At 39.8% G+C, this 20555-nt stretch overlaps 2 long non-coding RNA genes across 2 annotated transcripts in view; both read right to left on the reverse strand.

Moving 5' to 3' along the window:
• LOC102456034 (uncharacterized) overlaps positions 1-20555 on the reverse strand; it is a 217530-nt gene that overhangs the window by 70342 nt on the left and 126633 nt on the right. The window lies entirely within an intron of this gene.
• LOC142829429 (uncharacterized) overlaps positions 7167-20555 on the reverse strand; it is a 60510-nt gene continuing 47121 nt past the window's right edge. Inside the window, exon 3 of the long non-coding RNA XR_012903833.1 lies at positions 7167-7394. This is a non-coding gene — a long non-coding RNA (uncharacterized LOC142829429). The remainder of the gene's footprint in view (positions 7395-20555) is intronic.

Genomic DNA, 20555 nt, shown 5'->3' on the forward strand with positions numbered 1-20555 from the left:
GTATGAACAGCAGCAATCACTGAAATCCAGCTGCCTAATTACTGTCAGCATCTGTCCTGAGGAGCCTACAGTCTAAACAGGGAAGGCAGACAAAGAAGGAAGGGAAAAGGCTTGGGGAGGTAAAGTGATTTCCCCAGGGCCATTCAGTAGGTTAGTGGCAGAGCTGTGTGTCTGTCATAGGGCATTATACTGTTGCCCATCACTGTAATAGCTAATTGCTTTCCACATAAGCTCAAGAGACCTCTCGCTCTTCTCCCTTTCTGGAGTAAGAAGTCAGCTAGGGACCGTATTAATTTTTGATTTTTTAAATTAAAGGGTGGTGAAGTACTGGAATGGGTTACCTAGAAAGATGGTAGAATCTCCTTCCCTGAGGTTTTTAAGTCTCGGCTTGACAAAGCCCTGGCTGGGTTGATTTAGTTGGGATTGGTCCTGCTTTGGGCAATGGGCTGGACTAGCTGGCCTCCTGAGGTCTCTTCCCTCTCTATGATTCTGCGGGGCAAGGGGAGAACAAAGGGAGCAATTGCCTGGTGGCCCAGGCAATTTCATTGCCACACAGGAGGATCCTAGCTGAGATATAGCAGGTACCCCTCCCATCAATGTAGCTCCATCCTGCTGCAGCTCAGTGCTCCTAGGTTACTCCTACTAACTGTGTAGAGCAAGGGCTCCTGGTACTGAGGTCATAGTCAGGGTGTTCCCTTGCCCCTGTACACCACCTGTGCAGAGCAGGGGACAGGAGACTCTGGCTCAGGAGGACTTGTTTCTGTTATTTTCCTAGCAGCCAGCTCACATGCACTCTCTCTCTCTCCCTACCGCTACCCATGTAACCCATTTCCACAGAACAGGAGAAAGGAGACATGCCTTATAGATACAGATCAGGCATCTCTCAGATTTCCCCAGAACCCAACACACACCCCCATGCACTCCCATCTCTGTCACAATCAACTCCCAACACACATCTCCTATAATAATATTATTGTTCGTTCTTGGTACTTCCTGCAAAACACACATTCTCTGTAATTTTAGTCTTTCAAAGTGTGATATGTTAGTGACTTGACTGGTTAATGCATCTAATGTAATTTTTATTTCTCTTACACTTGCATTTAATTTTTGAATGAGTTCTGAAATGCCTAACTTGTCCTGGCTAGCGTAATTATCCCACTGGTAATTCTTAAAAAATATGTATATATTATATCTAGGGTTTTGGTTTTGTTTCTAGTGGTGGTACATGGTCTGCACATGCCTCAGTGCACATAACAAAATGTAGTGATCATATGGATGAAAAAAATTAAGAGGGAATATGCCAGCTGTGCTGGCACAGATCTACCCAAATGTTAGGTGGATCATGTCAGAGGGGGACACTCGTCTATTCTGCCCAGGATCCAAGCATTGCTTTCAGTGGGCCTGTCTGCCAGAAAACTGGGGAAAATCTCATGATGAGGAAGAGCCGTCAAAGGAGCATGGTCCTAATACTTACCATTTAAAAGGGTACAGGGAAGGCGGGAGAGAACTTGAAACCCAAAATAGAGAAAGTCAGAGAAATTTCCTCCAAAAAAACCTATCCTCTTCCAGTTTTCAATATGGGGAAAAAAAAACTATCTGGCCCCCATAGTAGAGGAGCATCAGTGTACAATGGTTAGATTTGAGCTTTATTATAACAGAGCCACTGAAGACACATATAGGAAAGGAGACTGCATTTTTATTTAGTTTAGCAAAATAATGTTAAGAGTTTATTGAATATTTATAGTGAAAACTGGGATTTGGAGAGAATGCACTGAAGTGGGGAAACTACTTTCAATCTCCAATTAATTTAGTATCCAAGTTTTGGCAGGATTAGTGAGTAGGAAGATGGGAATAACCTATGTCTGTGACTAAGTGCACACGCTGGATCACCGTCCACCTCCAAGTGGCTAAAATCCACTCAAAGGATAAGTGCCTGCAATTGGGATAAACTAACAGAGTTAACTAATTCCTACTTCCAGCGATAGAGACCTCTTCTTTTGGTGTTCACATCTACTCACTGATAAGATTACTGCTTAATTTCTCCCTTTCTCAATACCTCTTACTCTCCTCTTTTTGTTTTCCCTTCCTCAGGGTTTCTTCAAGAATAATTGAATTGGAGTTGTAGAACAGATTCCTGATGGAATTCAGATAGGACTTTAGATAAGAATATGTGCCATTTGGCACTGGATGAAAAGGAACTCTGAACAAAAGGTTGGATCAACAAGTGAAATGTTCCAGATTTTCATCCTTGTTGTTTGGGGTGTTCTGCTCTCTGCATTTAAGATAAGTATTTTCAGCCTATTTTTAATGCATTGAATAACAATATCTTCTCAGTTTAATTTACATACTATTTCCCTTGTCCAACTTCCTTTTAATAAATATTCTTTTGAAACTGTTCAGTAGATTACCAAGTATCAAGTACCTGTGCAATTTTCTCAAGCCAAATTAAAAGACTAAAATATAGGCATCCAGATCATGTGTAAAAATAATGTCAAAAGACCCAAATGAAGTACGCACCAGTGAGTAGCAGAAAACTAAAGAAGCTCTAAACCAGTTGTCTCACTTGTAGATTTGTGCAGAATGCAGGTCACATGGATAATGTTTTGAATTATGTTTGGTCATGGGTATGAGAACTGACCTTAAAATCAAAGGTTAACTGTTTAACTTATCTCCTTCTGAATTCAAGCTTTGCTAAAGCTTTCCTTTTTAGGATAAAATATGAAGAACCAGCTAGGAGAAACTAATATAAACCTTTTACAAATGGACCAAGATACTTACTGGTGCCAGACTGTGAAAATAAAATGCAAGACTTAACCACTTTTAGAGCAAAGTCAACCCTGGCAAAAGTGGGCCCATATGAAGTGACTTCCAGATTTTTATTTATGAATAGATGATGAATTTGGCACACACAATTAGAGGGTGCTTTGACAATTTGTGTTGTGTTCAACATTATTAGTCTGAATCTATTTTACTTAAACAATCAAACAAATGGGAGTTACTTTATGAAAAGACAAGATTGGACCCAAAAAAAAAAAAAAAAAAAAAAACCTATTCATTATTGTTGTATAAGAGGATAAACAAGTGGGTTTTTACATTTTTAAAAGGATTACATTTTTGGAGGAAAAATAAATTACAGATATGGTCACTTAATACTTTGGTTATGAACCGTACTGAGGTTCACCTGTAACTGAAGTAGAAAAGGAATTATCCTACAGATTATTTACCTATTGATGAGCTAATACTTTTGCTATTTGGTCTTGTATTCAGTGCAAGATCACTTTCTAATTTCCTAAGAGGTCATCTAGAACAGTTTATAAATTTGTAATATAAATACCTGCCAGACATGTGCAACTGTTCATGTTTTTCAAAACAATTCCCTTCCTTATGGCAGTATGTATTTTGTCCCTTAAATAAGAGTCCCATATATCTATATTTTACCACTGCTTATCTTTTTGGAAGACACAGCCAGGCTGATTGCGTAGGTGGATGAATAAAGCTTCTAATACTTTTCTCCACTTCAATTAACATAACAAAGTCAGGTTTCTGCCCCTCTAATTCTTTGCAAAGCTGATATTTTCAAACCTTCCCATGGCCATTATTACCTCACTTTTAATTCAAAATTCTAACCAGATCCTGCTTTTCAAATATATGACAAAACAACATAACTATGGAAACAGATTTTAAATTGTCATGTAAATTTTACCAGTATTAGCTTTAAGTTTTTTATAGATTTAAAATATTCATTGTTCTTAAGCTTCTTATTTATGAAGGCAATGCATGTATTTGGAATAATAGAGAATTTGAAGAGATTAAGGTAGTATTACTTTTTTACAAAATCCCTTTATTTTAAGCCAATAGAAAGCAGGTTTTCATTTTGTTTCTATATCAGTAATCACAGAGAAGCTTACTGAGGTGCTCTGGATTTAGACTAATCGTGCCCTTTCAATCAGGTATCCTGTAAAATTATCTTGATTTAGAGTACATGTAAACATGAAAGCAAATCACAAGAAAATATATGTAAGCGGTGTCTGAATCAATGCTTCCAATGCAGCCAGCTGGAAGGGGAAAGGAATCCTGGGTGTGGTTATGCTCACTCAGTTGTTCAGCCCTGTAAGGTATTTAACTGTTGTTTTGTAAATACGATTCATGCTGGAATGGGAAAGAAATCCTGGGTGTGGCTATGTAAATACAGTTAGGTCAGTGTTATAGGACGGATAGTCAATTGTTAGAATGGTATTTTGCCTATTGTAACTAATTTGGCTGTTGTGGGGTCACAAACTCTAAGGGCACATCTAAACTAGTTTTTTTTCCCCAAAAGGAGATATGCAAATTCACTGCTAATTTGCATATCTTCTTCCAATTACATTTTTGAAAGCTGGTCTTTCGAAAATGAAAGTTGTCTGCACGCTTTTTCGGGGAAAAAACTTTTTCAAAGAACCACGTAAACCTCCTTTTTTTTAGGAAGAGTGTTTTTTCAAAAAAGGGTTTTTTCCCCCCCAAAAAACCTGCATCCAGACTACTTTCACTTTTAAAAATGCGATCTGAACAAGATATGCAAATTAGTGCCAAATTTGCATAACTCCTTAAAAAAACTACTCTAGACATGCCCTTTATGTAGGAATTCCTCAGCAACAGGAGGGCAGCTGGCAGGAGTGGCCAGTGGGAGTGGCAGCAGGGCGGCTGGCAGGAGCAAGCAGCTGGCAGGAGCCGTGGTGAGTTGCCAGTGGAGTGGGTGAGACACCTTCTACCTCTACCCCTCCAGAATGGGAGGAATGCTCTGCAAATCATTTCTGAGCTCTGCTCTGACTATAGGCAACAACTGTGAGTGGGGTACAGAAAAAGGTTGGCCATGTGAATGGAACACTTACATTGCTAGACTTGTGAGCCTGAGAGGCAAAGGACATTGCTCAATCCACTTGAGCTGGGACGTTTGTGGTCTGTGGTGTTTTTCTAAAGTAATGCCACGTTACTTCTCTCCCTCTTATTAAAAGTTTCTTTTCTATGCTCAGACTCTGTGCTTGTGAGTAGGTATGTCTACACTGCAGCATTTTTCCGGAAAAACGATACTTACTTCCACACTGCTATTGCATTCTTTTGACAGAAAGTTGAAAGAACTGAGGTGTTTTTCCAACAGTGGTAAACCTTTACGAAGAAGCAGCCTTTTTCCAAAAAACCTTTCGGGAAAAGCCATGTGTGGATGCAGAAGAAGAAGTTCTTTTGAAAGAAGAGGCCTCCAGGGAATAACACGGGTGCCCTAGTGGGCACTCTGTCCATACTAATCACAACTTAAATGCGAGATAGTGTCCACATAGATTGGGTGCTATCTTTTGAAAAAGCACATCACTTTGGCTGTGTCCAGACTCCATGCCTCCGTCGACGGAGGCATGTACATTAGCCAGCTCGGAAGAGGGAAATGAAGCCGCGATTAAAATAATCGCGGCTTCATTTAAATTTAAATGGCTGCCCCGATCTGCCGATCAGCTGTTTGTCGGCAGATCGGGAGAGTCTGGACGCGATGCCCCGACAAAGAAGCCTTTCTTCATCGACACAGGTAAGCCTCGTGAAACCAGGTTTACCTGTGTCGATGAAGAAAGGCTTCTTTGTCGGGGCATCGCGTCCAGACTCTCCCGATCTGCCGACAAACAGCTGATCGGCAGATCGGGGCAGCCATTTAAATTTAAATGAAGCCGCGATTATTTTAATCGCGGCTTCATTTCCCTCTTCCGAGCTGGCTAATCTACATGCCTCCGTCGACGGAGGCATGGAGTCTGGACACAGCCTTTTTCATCGCACTTTTGCTGTGTGGACGCTCTCTTTTGAAATAAGCTTTTCCAGAAGATCTCTTCCAAAAGCAGCTTGCAATCTAGACATAGCCTCAGAGGTGGCTCAGGGGTGTATGTGAATTTCCCAGGTGTACTGGGTGGGGGCTCGAGCCAGTTTTACGTAGGGTGGATGAAAAGATACCCCTACATATCGAACACAGCCCTGGCTCCTGCTGGCACTACCTGGCAGAAGGGCTACATATAATTAGGACTTGGGGCAAATAAAAATCCAAAGGAGGCTACCCAACTCTCCCTTTTCTGTCTCTCCCTCTCCCATTATCCCTCAAGAGAGGGAGATGTGCACATTTTTTGCAGAGAATGTAATTATTCATTCTTTTGAAAGAATAGCATGTGATGTTTCAGATATGTAAGACCAGTATGGCAGTATTAGTCTTAGCCTTTAAGGATCATGAATGTGCAAATTCATTACACTGTATTATCTCTTATGTCCAATATAAAGTTTGTTTCTTCTTTTTCATATAAAGGATTCTCATATGTAATTCTATGAACTGTTTATCATTTTTATCACCTTTAATTAGAGAAGGAAATGGCAGTGCACTATAGAAAATGACTTCAGCCTCTTCCTTAACTAGCCATACCTTACCAGACTATAACAAAACAGAGAAAGGAAACAAATTATTGGGTTTAGTTTTAAATTATACATCTGATAAAATTCAAAGATTATATATAAACAGCATGTAATGCAATTTACACATTTAAAAATATATAGGTTATAACTAGAAATAAATCTGATTTGTCCCCTTTCCAATACTAAACTTCTAGGCTGTGTCTACACTGCACCCCTTTTCCGGAAAAGGGATGCAGATTAGACACTTGGGAATTGCGAATCCACGGGGGATTTAAATATCCCCCGTGGCATTTGCATTTACATGGCTGTCGCTTTTTTCCGGCTTGGAGATAAGCCGGAGAAAAGTGCCAGTCTAGACGTGATTCTCCAGAAAATAAGCCCTTTTCCAGAGGATTTCTTATTCCTACTTGAGAATCGCGTCTAGACTGGCGCTTTTCTCCGGCTTATCCCCAAGCCAGAAAAAAGCGGCAGCCATGTAAATGCAAATGCCATGGGGGATATTTTGGTGACAAAACATGCCAGTGTAAACAAGGCATGAGAAGCATACCCCAATTTTTACTAATAAACGTAATTCTCCATGATCTCACCAAGTAACACACAAGAATTTGAGAAGTTTTCCAGAGTTAGTCTATGTTGCTAAAGGCAATTGATCATGCACACTGTCACTCAAAAGACTGAAAGATTAGCACCTGAGGTGATACAAAACTTTCTAACTAGTATTATGGTTCTGTGGACTTACAGATGTGACAGAAGGCTTTAGTTATCATTCCATGGAAGAATGTTTTACTCTTAGAGAAATCGTAAATCTAGAATAAAGCAGGAACACAATTAAAAATTCATTTTACTGTTTGTAATGGTCCTCCTAGATATATTCCAGTAATGTCTTGGGAGACTCTCATTCCTCCTCTTTTGCACGAACGCTCTCTCTTTCCTTTGGAGACTGTCAAACATCATCAGGGGAGGTTTTCCTTTGTGAGTTCAAGCTTCAAAAAGCACACAGGATGCTGTCAGTTCTGTGCTTGAAAGCATTTCTGACTTAAACATATTGTGTTCTGACATTAAACTGAATTTTATTCTGAATCCACAGTCTGTAAATGATCCTATGATGTTATCTTTTTGAGCAATGCATCAGACAGATGCTCTGATGTAGTATTTGAAAGATGTTGCATTCTAAGTCAGAACTACAGCCATGGCGGCACATTTATATAGGACAAACAGTATAACAATGGTGAAACAGATATAAGGATACATACTAGCCAACCAGAAATGATGAGCTCTTCTCCATAGCTTATGGCAAAGAACCCAAAGTAGTGCATAATGTTTAGTGTTGGGTGGAAGACAAAACAGAGGAGGAACTTATACTGCAATTAAAAAAAAAGCATTTGTAGTTCTTACATCTATTTAAAGCATGAAGCTCATTGTCCAGTGAGTTCCTAACTAGATACTGCTTAAATAAGAACAGTAACAAACAAGAGGGAATCAATGTAAATTTTACTGCCATAGTCACTTGTCCCAGCAATGAGCCATCCTGATTTGTCCTGATCTGGTAGAACCAAGGGCCAGTACAGATTGTGATAAATCATCAGGCCCAGCTAAGCCTGGGTATATAGTTTGTACTATAGGTTGGACCTCTCTGATCTGGCTCCCTTCAGACTTGACCAGTCCCAAACAAGAGAATTTGCTTAACCAGGAGAGGTCCCCTGCCACTTACCCTCAAACTCTCCACCTGATCAGCACTGCCAATGCTCTTTTGTCTGAGCTGGCACCTTGCCTACAGCACCTTGCCACCCCCAACCTGCTACTTTGGCCAGATTGCTCACCCAGCTGCCACTGACTCTGGCTCCAGTACTGCAGCTGCAGGCTGCTGTGGGTTTCTGAGGCTCTGGCTTCCTGCTGCTATGGGCTGTCTAGGACTCCAGCCCTGGTCCCATGTAGCCGTGTGCTGCTGGGGGCTACTAACATAGGGCTCTGGCCCTGGCCCCACGCTGACATGGGTGGCCAGAGACTCTGGCCCTACTCCTGCAGTGCTGCAGGGTGCTGGGGGCTGCTGCCACAGGGCTCTGACTCTGGCCGCAGTTCCACACTGCAATGGGCTGCCAGGGACTCCAGCCATCTCCCTCACTTGCTGTGGGCTGCTAAAGGGTCCTTGGAGCTCTGGTCTTGTGCACTGCCACAAGGCTCTGGCACTATCCCCTGCCTGGGCTGCTGGCCCCGCTGCCCACCCTGCTGTCCCTGGCCCCAGGAGGCCCTCCTGCCATTAGGCTCCTAGGCGCTCTATTCTAGGAACATCTGTGGTTCTGCCAAATCACGGATGTTGCCAGACCAGAGAGTGCCAGTTTTCAGAGGTGCAGTCTGTACAGGCTACATGTTCCACAACCATAAAGAAGGCTAGAGATATCACTAAGCCAGATTCTATGCAGCCAATATTACTGTGTCTCTTGATCGTAGTCATATATTTAATGCTACAGTTCTAAGATGTATATATACCATTTCCTACCTAATATAATACACCAAACAGATGAAAATATTTACTCTCTGCAAAGAACACATAGGCCTTTTGCACTGGAACATTAATAAGAAAACCTGAATGCAATTCTGGCTTGACCCAGACATAAAGGAAACACATTAATCAACATAATATACAACACTTTGGCTGCCAAAATAATAGTCCAAGAAAATGGACTGACTACTTCCCCTGAGCCCCTGCCCACAGCACACAAATGGAAAACCTCTTTATAGTAGATGAGCCTAAATGGCCCTTTTGCTCTTCTTCTATCTCAGCTTACTATTTATAGGTACTATTTATAAGAGGGTCCATCCCCCCCAGCTCTTACAAGGTCTCCTTAGAGCTAGAGGAGTCATCAAAGGCATGACCTAGCACTAAGATGGACTGTCATTACTCAAGATGGGAAACACCCTGCAACAAGTATCCTGGGAAACACACAGCAAATCAAGGCCAGCCAAGCACTCTCCCACAGCTCAGTGACTCTTTATGGAGGGAGGGAAGGGGGAAGGCAAAACAGAGCTGAATTTTCAATATCTTCTGACCACCATAATTTCCTTTGTTATTTAGTGTAAATAAAAGATACTGTACATATAGGTACACAACTCTGTGAAGAAAGCCCTTCATCCATCACTGAAATCTACACAAGTAGGCTGTGTCTACACTGAACCCGTTTTCCAGAAAAGGGATGTAGATGAGACAAGTCGGAATTGCAAATGAAGTGGGGTATTTAAATATCCCCCGCTTCATTTGTATAAACATGGCTGCCGCTTTTTTCCAGCTCGGGGCTTTGCCGGAGAAAAGCTCCAGTCTAGACAGGATCTTTCGGAAAATAAACCCTTTTCCAAAAGATCCCTTATTCCTATTAAAATCAGGAATAAGAGATTTTTTGGAAAAGGGTTTATTTTCCGAAAGATCCCGTCTAGACTGGCGCTTTTCTCTGGCAAAGCCCCGAGCCGGAAAAAAGCGGCAGCCATGTTTATACAAATGAAGCGGGGGATATTTAAATACCCCACTTCATTTGCAATTCCGACTTGTCTCATCTACATCCCTTTTCCGGAAAAGGGGTTCAGTGTAGACACATCCTACTTGTGTAGATTTCATTTAAATCCCCTGCTTCATTTGCCATTCCGACTTGTCTCATCTGCATCCTTTTTCTGGAAAAGGGGTTCAGTGTAGACACATCCTACTTGTGGAGATTTCAGGGATGGATGAAGGGCTTTCTTCACAGAGTTGTGTACCAATATGTACAGTATCTTTTATTCCTGATTTTAATAGGAATAAGGGATCTTTCGGAAAAGGGTTTATTTTCCGAAAGATCCCATCTAGACTGGTGCTTTTCTCCGGCAAAGCCCCGAGCCGGAAAAAAGCGGCAGCCATGTTTATACAAATGAAGCGGGGGATATTTAAATACCCCACTTCATTTGCAATTCCGACTTGTCTCATCTGCATCCCTTTTCCGGAAAAGGGGTGCAGTGTAGACACAGCCGTAAGGTTTAGAAAAAGGAACAAGTCTCTTTGTGGATTTCATTTTCAGAGAAGCATTTGGTGTCTTTAGGTGGGTCCTCAGAGTCCTGGTGCTGCTCCCTGTGCTGGCTAGGAGGGTCTTGGGTGGCTTGTGGCTGTGCCATGGCCTCTAGCACTGAGAGCCACATGGTCAAGATGCTGCTGCAAGGCCGACTTTCTGCCTCAAAGCTATTCCAGCCTGCAGTTTTAAGAGCTGGCAGGAGTCAGGAACTATAGAGCTGTGATTAGTGACGATGAAGTGTCCAGCAGGACACCTGTGCTTTTTCCTGGAGGCCTCCTCTTTCAAAAAACCTTCTTTTTCCGCTTCCATACACACCTTTTTCCAAAAGAGCGCTTTCAGAAAAGTCTTTCTTCCTTTTAGAATGAGGTTTGCTAATGTCAGAAAAACCCGTGTTCTTTCAATTTTCTTTTGAAAGAACACAATAGCAGTGTGGACGTAAGTGAAGTTTTTTTCAGAAAAATTGCCATTTTTCAAAAAAAAAAAAACCCCTGCAGCCTAGAAGCACCCTAAACTGCTATATTGAGAATTTGTTCACATGTACCCTGCCTGGGTACCTGTTTCTATTTATTTACAACATTGTTTTGTTTTTTCAGTGGGGTACTGATTGCCATTCATTCTATTAAGAAAGACAGAGGAAGAAATCTAAGTAAGGACTGGAATGTTAAGCAACCTGGTTGAACAACAGGTTCTGTGCCTGTTTATTTCCCATAGAATTCCCAATGGAAAGAACTATTTACACCAAACACTCATTAAGCAGTTAAAAAAACCTGACTGACAGGTCTCAAAATAGAATGGTTAATGGGGAATGATGACTGAATGAGTGGGCTTCTGCAGGGATTGGTTCCTGCCTCTATTCTAGTTAATATTTTGTAATCAATGACCTGGAAGAAAACATGACAATCTTTATTGATTAAGTTTGCAGAGGATGCAAAGTTTAGGGAAGAGGTCATTGAAAAGGACTGGGAATAATACATATTCTCCTGGATTACTGTAACTTGGGCACAAGAAAAATACATGATACAATAAAGTTAATAAGTGATTTTATTCCCAATAGCTAAGAGCCTATGTGAGGAAGAAGTAATTTCTTTGGTTGGTTGGTTGGTTGGTTGGTTGGTTCAATTCAGGATACTACCTCACCCACCTCTAATATCCTGAGATTGACTGAGCTACAACTATACATTACATGTACATTAGGAAGAGAAATCTGATAATAGCAAGTTCTTCAAGTTCTGTAGACAGAGGTATTACAAGATCCAATGGTAGAAAATTAAACTAAGCAAATTCAGACTAAAAGTAAGGAGCACATTTTTGACACTGTGGGGAAAATATACCAATTAATCTTTTGTCCAAAGGCTGTGGTTGAACCTCCATTACTGGATATTTTAAAATCAAGATTGATTTCTTTTAAAGGGAATGCTCTAGTTCAACTACAGATATTGGACTTGGTCTGCAAGACCAAGCTGGAAATGTCACAACTCATGAAGATTTACTGCTTCAGGTCAAAATGGAAATACCCTGAGAAAAGGTTTTCTTGCAATATTACTACATGTATGCTTTCCATGACAGGCCAAAACCAGAACATGAAGAGCTGCCCCCACATATGCATGTTAAAGTTATTAACACAATTATTGAATCAAACCAATAAAAAACTTTGAATATTTGGTAAACATTTGATCACTTCTTGTTGTATCCAATCACCAATTGACCTTTCACTTAGCAGATGTGGTAATGTAAATCTCAAAAGCACAACTTTTTACTGTTGATGGGAATGATTTAGAATCTTCTCACTGTTGCATCCAGTGTACATGTAAGATTCTGAAATGTCCATCTAAGAGAAACCATCAGGAAAATATTTGGCTTGCATATTTTCTATTTAAGATATGGTTAATACCAAATGGTGAGGTGGGTGAGCAAAAACCAAAAAAGGTGTTTTTGTGAAACAAGAGCAATAAATCAAAATCAAAATTACCCTAGAGTAATAATAAAGGCTTAAAGGTGTCCTCAATCAAAATTCAGTTCTTAGCCTCATTTTTTTTTTATAAAGTTTGTGAGGTTTTTTTTCAAACCAAGTGAAAACATAAAAAGCAGCATGATGTATATTTTCTTTTGCTTTGGATGGACCACATTTTCCTGTGTTTTAGTTGTATCTACAGTTGGTGAAATGATTCTATTTGTTGTATTTTAAGGTGTTCTTAATGCAGCTTTCATTCTATGCCAATGTAGCATAGCTTCCTGCTTTGTAACAACTTCACTACATGTGGAGTCTTTATGCTGCAGATCAAAAACAAGAGAAAAGAATGGCAAATATATTTTCCTAGGTGTTAGCTAACATGTATTTCCCCAGAATAATGGAGTCCAGGGTAGCTGGCAGACATGCTTGCAAAACTTCAGCTCTCCAATGCTGGCCCAGTTTCAATTTAGTCATTCTTCCCAGCACCACTATGCCGCTCCACAGTGGCAAGTGGGACTCTCAAACCACACTCTGATTAGAATGGCATTAAAAAGAAATCAGAGAGAACTCTTCACCTACACACTGGTATTTTTTCTGTAGCACAGACCCAGGTTCACGTTGCTGAAAACAAACAATTAGAAATCAAATCAAAGAGCTAGATGGCCTTGTGATTGAATATCACGCTAAAATACAAATTGTAACAATACAAAGTATAGTCTGCCCAATGCAATGAATGAGGCTTCATGTTTTTTGGCCATGCCAAGGCTCTAGTAAAATTAAAAAGTGGTGTAATGCTCTTATGGGGATGTTATGTTGTATTAGTATGCAGTGACATGTAACAACATGGCATCTATAATGTGTGCAGTTGGTCTTGTTTACAGACCCTGATAACAGCGGCTAGCAATAGCTTGTGAAAAGCCATTATACACTTGCCCATAAAGCCACACAAAATTTTCATTATGTTTCACTCAAAAAATGCTTGTTTTGCAGGATGGAGTCCATGTCAATAAAATGGATTGGGTGTCACTTAAACCAAGTGACGTTCTAATCTCCTGGAGGCTTGTGTCCTTAATCTCTACAGGACATGAGTCAGTTTAGAAGCATGAGCTGTTCTCACAGGTAGCAACTATTGAGCTCTTTAATGTAAATTCAAAGGCAAAGCTTATCAGTGTGTTTCAGAAATTGCTTCAGTGTGGTTGCTGTCTATAGGAAAAAAAATCCCCACACATCACCCCCAAATCCCTGGGCAACTTCCAAGCTGTCACTGTGCCCGCAAGAACCTTTTAATTATAAAGAAATTGGTTTTCGTGATATGTGCCCTGTGACCAATTGGATTAGAGGCATTTCTTCTGGCTATTATTAAGCTAACTTGACTATTACCCTTGTGTAGTTAAGCATGATCAAAATACAAATATAGGAAAGCATCTCTATTATGAGCTATCCTATAGTGCTCTTGCAGACCTAATTTTTTCAGTTTGTTCAAAAGAAGAAGCAATAACTAGTAATATTATAATAAATGGCCAGATTAGTGGGTTCAGGATCAAGGATGTTGAAGCTCAGTCTGAGTTACAAAGGCTACAGAATGTTTCCATTTGCCTGGGTAACATCAGCTGCATAGTTATTATTATAGAATAGGTAGAGTCAGTAAATGTTTGCAGACAACCTGTGACTCTTCAGAGGGGTCCAAGTGCTAAATGATTTTTCCTTAACATATTTCCAAATACTCTTACTAAAAAGAAGTGTTCTATTATATCATCCTTTCTTTTGCATCCCACTTTCTAAACATCAGGTTATACACAGTTTGTGCTCAAATGCTGTAAATTAAAGAAAAGCATAGCTCCTGTCAGTCAGTATTTTTTTCTATTTATTTTAGTTGAGGCAAACCAATCCTTCCAAGTTCGTGAGCTAAAGACACTAATGAGGAGGAGGAGGAAGATGGTCATCTTCATGCATGTCTTTACTGGGTTTGCCTTCCCCTGAAATTATCAGTTGGAAATGGCATAAACATGAGGCAATATAGACTCCATTCACAGCTGCCTTGCTTTTTTGTCGTCATTTATTGACATCAGTGCAAAATGGTGTAAAAATGCTACTATTCTGCTTTTGAAGTATTTATACCCAATTTGACCTGGAGATAATTACTATATATAATGTAGATTAAATGAGGATTGGGAACCTCCACTGGAAAGTCATTTAATGCCCTGTAAAATGGGGGAAGGGACCACACTGGGTAAAATCAGGGGGAACACATTAAGGAGTAGGATCAGGGTGATGCTATTTTAAAGTAAGTTAATGGGTTTTTTTTTTCAGCAGGGTAGATTCTTATGAACAGGAGGAAAAAATTAAAAGAACATACTTTAAAATGTGCTGCACCTTCAAAGTATTTTCAGCAAATGAATTAGAGCATTCTCAACTTCTTTTGGACGGGACACCACATACAGGATGTTCTTATACTGCAATCACAGGATATGAAGGCGCTTGGATAACAAGTCTGAGTTTTTGCAATTTGAAAATCCCTTTTAGGGGGATTGTGTGTGTCCTAGACTGCACTGTATCCCATTAACATGTCTTTTGTTAAAGAATATAAGGGAGGTTCAGGTGAGGGGTAGAGGTAGAGGGCTATCACAGACCTTGGAGTGATATTGGACCCCTGAGCAGTTCTGCAAATAAAGATGAGGTGAACAGAAAAAGGATACTCTCCCTTCCCCCCTCCCCACTCCAGCAGCAGAAATGGTGGTGTTTATCTGCTCTGTGGGCTTTATCTGTGGCCCTCATCACTAATATCAGAGTGCCATAGCATAAACAAATGTATCCTCATAACATCCCTGTGAACTAAGTGCATATCACGTTCGACTTGTGTGTGTGAAGTAGAGATATGGGAAGGTCACACAAGGGAGTGTATGTAGGGCTCTCCCTTTTCTTCTATAACTGAGCAAGGCATAGGCCACAATCTGACAAAGATAATTCAGTGTCAAAGGCAGGAAGAGAACATGGGTTTCTTAGATTCAAGATCAGCGTGGAAGGGCATATCTATGCTTATTTGTAGATAGGTAGAGCTGCAATTGATACAGTGGTTGTCGATTTAGCAGGTCTGGTGAAGACAGGCTAAATCAATGAGAATGTACTCTCTCCTCAATTTGTGTACTCCATATCTCATAGAAGACTAAGGGAAGTTGGTGGGAGAGTGTCTCCCATTGACATGGCACAGTGCAGGCACCATGGTAAGTGTATTGAGCTATATCAACTTCAGTTATGTTATGCATATAATTGAAGTAGCACAGCTTAGATTGACTTACCACAGTAATATAGACCAACCCTTGACCACATGATGATTCCTGCCAAGGGATTAGCTATATATTTCAAAACAAACATTTGCTACAAATATAAGTACTTAATCTCTAGCACATGTATTAACCTAATCAAACCACTAGTAACACATATTTTACATAAGGAGAATGCATAACCCCTCTCTTGAGCACAGTATAGAAAAAAAGCCATGCTTAAAAGGTTAAAAATCATTGGACAATTCTCATCAAATTTGATTTTGTCAGCGTGTAAGTGCTCACCATTCTAAACATATTCACTCAGCCTTCTAGTTCTGGATTGCAACAGACAAAGTAAAGAAATAATGAGGAGTCTCGTGGCACCTTACAGATTAACAGATTTATTAGGGCATAAACTCTCTTGTATAAAACCCAATTCATCAGATGAATTGGAGTGGAAGTTACAGGGGTATATATGAGGAAGAAATTGCTTGTGTTAATGAAGTTAATCAAGTCAGGGTGGTTGTGGCTCATTCACAGCATTTGGTGTGGCGATGTGAATATCCAGAGAGAAAAATGCATTTGTAGTGCATTAACCAGTTGAGATCCTTAGTCAATCCTAAATTGATCATGTTGAATTTCCAAATGAATTCTAGTTCAGCTATCTCCCTGATATCAGGTTTTGAAATTCTTTTGTAGAAAGATGGCTACTTTCAAATCCATTATTGGATGTCCAGGGAGGTTAAAGTTTTCCTTCACAGGTTTGTGTGTGTTACTGTTTCTGAGATCTCATCCGCTTATCCTTTGGCACAGAGACTGGTTTGGCCAATACACATGGCAGGTGAGTATTGTTGGTACTTGGTGGTACAGCCTCTCTCCGAGTTACGAATGAGTTACGGACCAAACACTTGGCCGTAACTCAAGCTGTTTGTAACTCGGACTCCATTGAGTTACACGCAACCGCGCTGTTCGTAAGCGTGGGTCGCATTCATAACTCAGGGACCACCTTTACAACCGCTCCATGGGAGCTTTGGTCGTAAGTGCGAATGATCGTAACTCAACCATTCGCAACTCGGGAAGAGGCTGTATATATAATGTTAGTGGATGTGCAGGTGACAGCTGAGTTGAAAATCATTTGCAAATTCAACACTATCCACTTGAGATCCTTATTCAATCCTAACTGGTTAATGCACTACAAAGGCAATTTCCTCTCTCTGTATATTCATATCTTTACATGAAATGTTGTCAGTAGGGAAGTGAACTACTAGTCAGCTATCTGATAAGTAAATGCTTATCAGAGAGTCAACAGGCTAGTTGACTAGTCGCTTTTCCCTCCTTGCTGCCTCTATCAGAAAGAGGTGAGGGAGTGCTGCAAAGTGTCAGTGCCAGACCCCGGGGCTCCACGTGGTGCTGCCACTTTGAAATGCCACATGCAGCCCAGGTTACCCAGCTGGCCCCAGGCAGCAGGTGGCATTTCAAAGTGGCAGCACACGTGGAGCCCGCAGTCATCTGGGGACTACCTCGCTAACCCTGGGCTCCATACAGCGCTGCTGCTTTGAAATGCCACAGGGAGCCTGATACCAGTCTCCCCATGGCATTTCAAAGTGGCAGTGCTACATGGAGCTTGGGGTCAGCTGAGGGCTCCCACTATGACCCCGAGCATCATGCAGCTTTTACATACCAAAAGGGAGCATGGGGCCAGTGAGGGACCTTTTGATTCCCTCGCTGGCCACAGTCCTGGTGCTGCTGCTATGTATCACAGGTAGAAGTGCCCTTATCGACTAATTGAATAGTTTATGCAAAGTGCATAGACTATTTGATTAGCGAAATAATCAAAATTTTAAATCCCTTGTTGTGAGTGAGCCGCTTCCATCCTAACTTGATTAGCCTCATTAAAACAAGCAACTTCTTCTTTATATATACTCCTTGCTTTGTAACTTCACTCCAGTTCATCTGACAAAATAAGTTTTACCCACGAAAGTTTATGCCCTAATAAATCTGTGCCATAGGACTCCTCATTGTTTTTTACAGATACGTACTAACGTGTCTACCTCTAAAGAATTAATGACATTCTGTAACAAAATAATCTATGTCATGCCAGTGTAGCTACAGTGAATTGGCTTGGGTATCACAAACATCCACTAATTTAAGATTTTTTTTTAGATCATGTATTTTACAACTAGCATTTTCCCCTGTAACAAGATATCTTCTTCCCATATTTCACACCACTTTGAACTCATTTGGCTTTTTTTAAAATCCTTTTTTTCGGCTCAAATAGATGTCTTCTATGGAAACTACGAGCAAGGATAAATACATTTAGAATCTTTAATTGGAAATGTCTCCAGCCAAACATATTTTTAATCATTTTATTTGGCAACTGTTAAATTATCCAAATCCTATCCTGTTTCTACACTCTGCTAGTGTTATATGAAACAGTTCATTCACAAACCAAAATACTCATTCATTGTTCTGGAATACCCAAGAGAAAATGTTTTTAAAAGCCTCTCATATCCCCTGTTTTATTTCCTTCTGAATTTGTGATGATGGCAAGTCTCAACATGATAGGAAGTGCTTAAAGTTCATGAATCTGGAACTAGCCAAAAAATATATTGACCGTAAATTGACTCAGGTTCAGATTATTTACTGTTGTTCTGATTTACACTCTCTGAAGCTCCCAAAACAGCATGTTTGCTCATCATGCACAGAATATAAAAATGCCTGCCAAGTTATAAAATATCTGCCTTTTAAATACTTATAAGCTTTATATGCCAATAAGTGCATTGGCTGAATGCATAATACAAAGTCTATTCAGTGGAGACACTGCTACTGGAGCAAACAATAAAAGAACTCTTATTTTGGGTGGACGGGGGAAACTGTTAAAATATAACTAATAAGTAGGGCAAAACATGCAATTTTTAGATGATTTTTAAATCAAAAAGGCTTGGTTTGGCTTAGGAGACTACTTCGGGCACTGACATTTGTCTCCAGAGTGTTCACATTTTAACATACTTCTGATGCCTTCCAACTCATGTTCAACAATCGGAAAATACTTTTTGCTTAGAATGAAAATTGCTCATGAATGCTGCTGCTGGGTTAGATTTACTATCTTTCTACACCTGTTTCTAGACAGTAAAGGCAATAGTCAGACTGACAAGTCCTTGGTGTATTTGGACAAAGAGATGAATAGACAGAAATGCCTCGAGGGCCAAATACTGAAAATATATATATATATATATACACAACAAAACAACTCTGCTTGGAACTGAAAAAAAAATCTGACAGAGATGGTTTACAAAGTGATGGCATAACCTGTTAACAGATGTGCAAAGTTTAAAGCAAAACAACTCCAATATGATGTTCAGGTAAGTTGGTACCAGGTACACAAAGCACTTATACAAATAATCATGTTATTGAAGCCACAAATATGTCAACAGCAAAAAGCAAACAGTCATAGACTGAAAGTCTTTAGTGTCAATGTTGGTTGTGCCTATACTGAAGCATCTCTTGTAAATCTTAGTTTAGATTGTCTTTTTTGTATGGGTTGATCTTTTATTTTAGATTTTATCTTTCACTGGAATGTATTTCCAAAGGAAATCAACATGTCACCCATTAATGTGACTTTAGAACTATTTCCTCTCAGTCACTTAAAACTTCACCGTGCTTGTCATTTTATTGGTTTTATGACATGTCAGACACTGCTCTCTCTTTTTGATATTTTACAATATTATTACCTAACCATATGTTCTTGCAGCTGTACTTTTATTCTCCTCCCCCTCTCCAATAAACATTTGAAGAAAGTGGTTCCTTTGGGCTTATCACAATAATTATAAATGTGTAATTAACAAAATGTCTTAATGGAAGTCACCATCACTCCCTCCTTTTAACTGTGTTTTTCTCACATGATACCAAAGTGGCATTTAAAAAATATATAATGATTAGAGCTGTGCAGTGAATGGTAATTCTCTTTCACAGAAGGGAAGTAGGATTTTGAAATTTGACTTTCTTCTAATTTGGAAATGATCCTTACCAGAATCCTTTTGAACCTTTTTGAAATTGAATTCTTCCCATGAAAAACATTGATTTTGACGAATCTGCATTCTCTGACAAAACTGTTCCATCTGAGAATTTCCAACCCACTTTAATTGTGCTACAGACATTATTTCAGACAATATCTCACTACGCTAATTGAGCTAATTTTTTACATTTAAGTAGTGTGGACTACTTTATCTATTATTATTCATTACCTACTGAGCTCCATGTTTACACAATTTTAATACAGATAATCACATTAAAACTTCTTTCAAAAGGCCAAAAAGACCGGCTAAACCCTAGCAAGAGCATGTCCCTTCAAAATCACTTCATATTCCCAACTTGCACAAATGTTCTGATTACTACAAAGTTACAAAGACCTATTCACTCTCAAAATGCTTGTTTATTTCCTGTGCGTCAAGTATTGTAAAGTGCATGTATCATTCATGGTTATTCGTAGTCAAATTGTACTGATTTTGGGAACAGAGTTGTAGGGATAACATATTAATGTATTCAAAATGATTCCCCCAAGTGGAAGTGACTCCCCATAATTTGTTCCTCACAACTTAAAGTGTTTAGATTTATTATTATTATTTAGATTTATTATTATTATTATTATTATTATTAGTTAAGATTGTTAAATGTTTAGATTTATAATTATTGCCCCTCTAGAATATAACTTGTTAGGAATATAACATTAGGACTATGTAGCCAGAAATAGCTTTCCCCCCCTCTGTGTCCCAGGGCAAGCTCAGGCTTGTGCAAGGGGCTACTTGAAATTGACATTGAAGAGATGCATTGTCAAGCCACTAAATCAAGCCCTGTAATTGACTAAGGGCATTGTTACATAATTGACGCCTGTTCTCTTCA

The sequence above is a fragment of the Pelodiscus sinensis genome, chromosome 4 (genome assembly GCF_052426305.1).
Source record: "Pelodiscus sinensis isolate ZL-2025 chromosome 4, ASM5242630v1, whole genome shotgun sequence".
Taxonomy (NCBI): Eukaryota; Metazoa; Chordata; order Testudines; family Trionychidae; genus Pelodiscus; species Pelodiscus sinensis.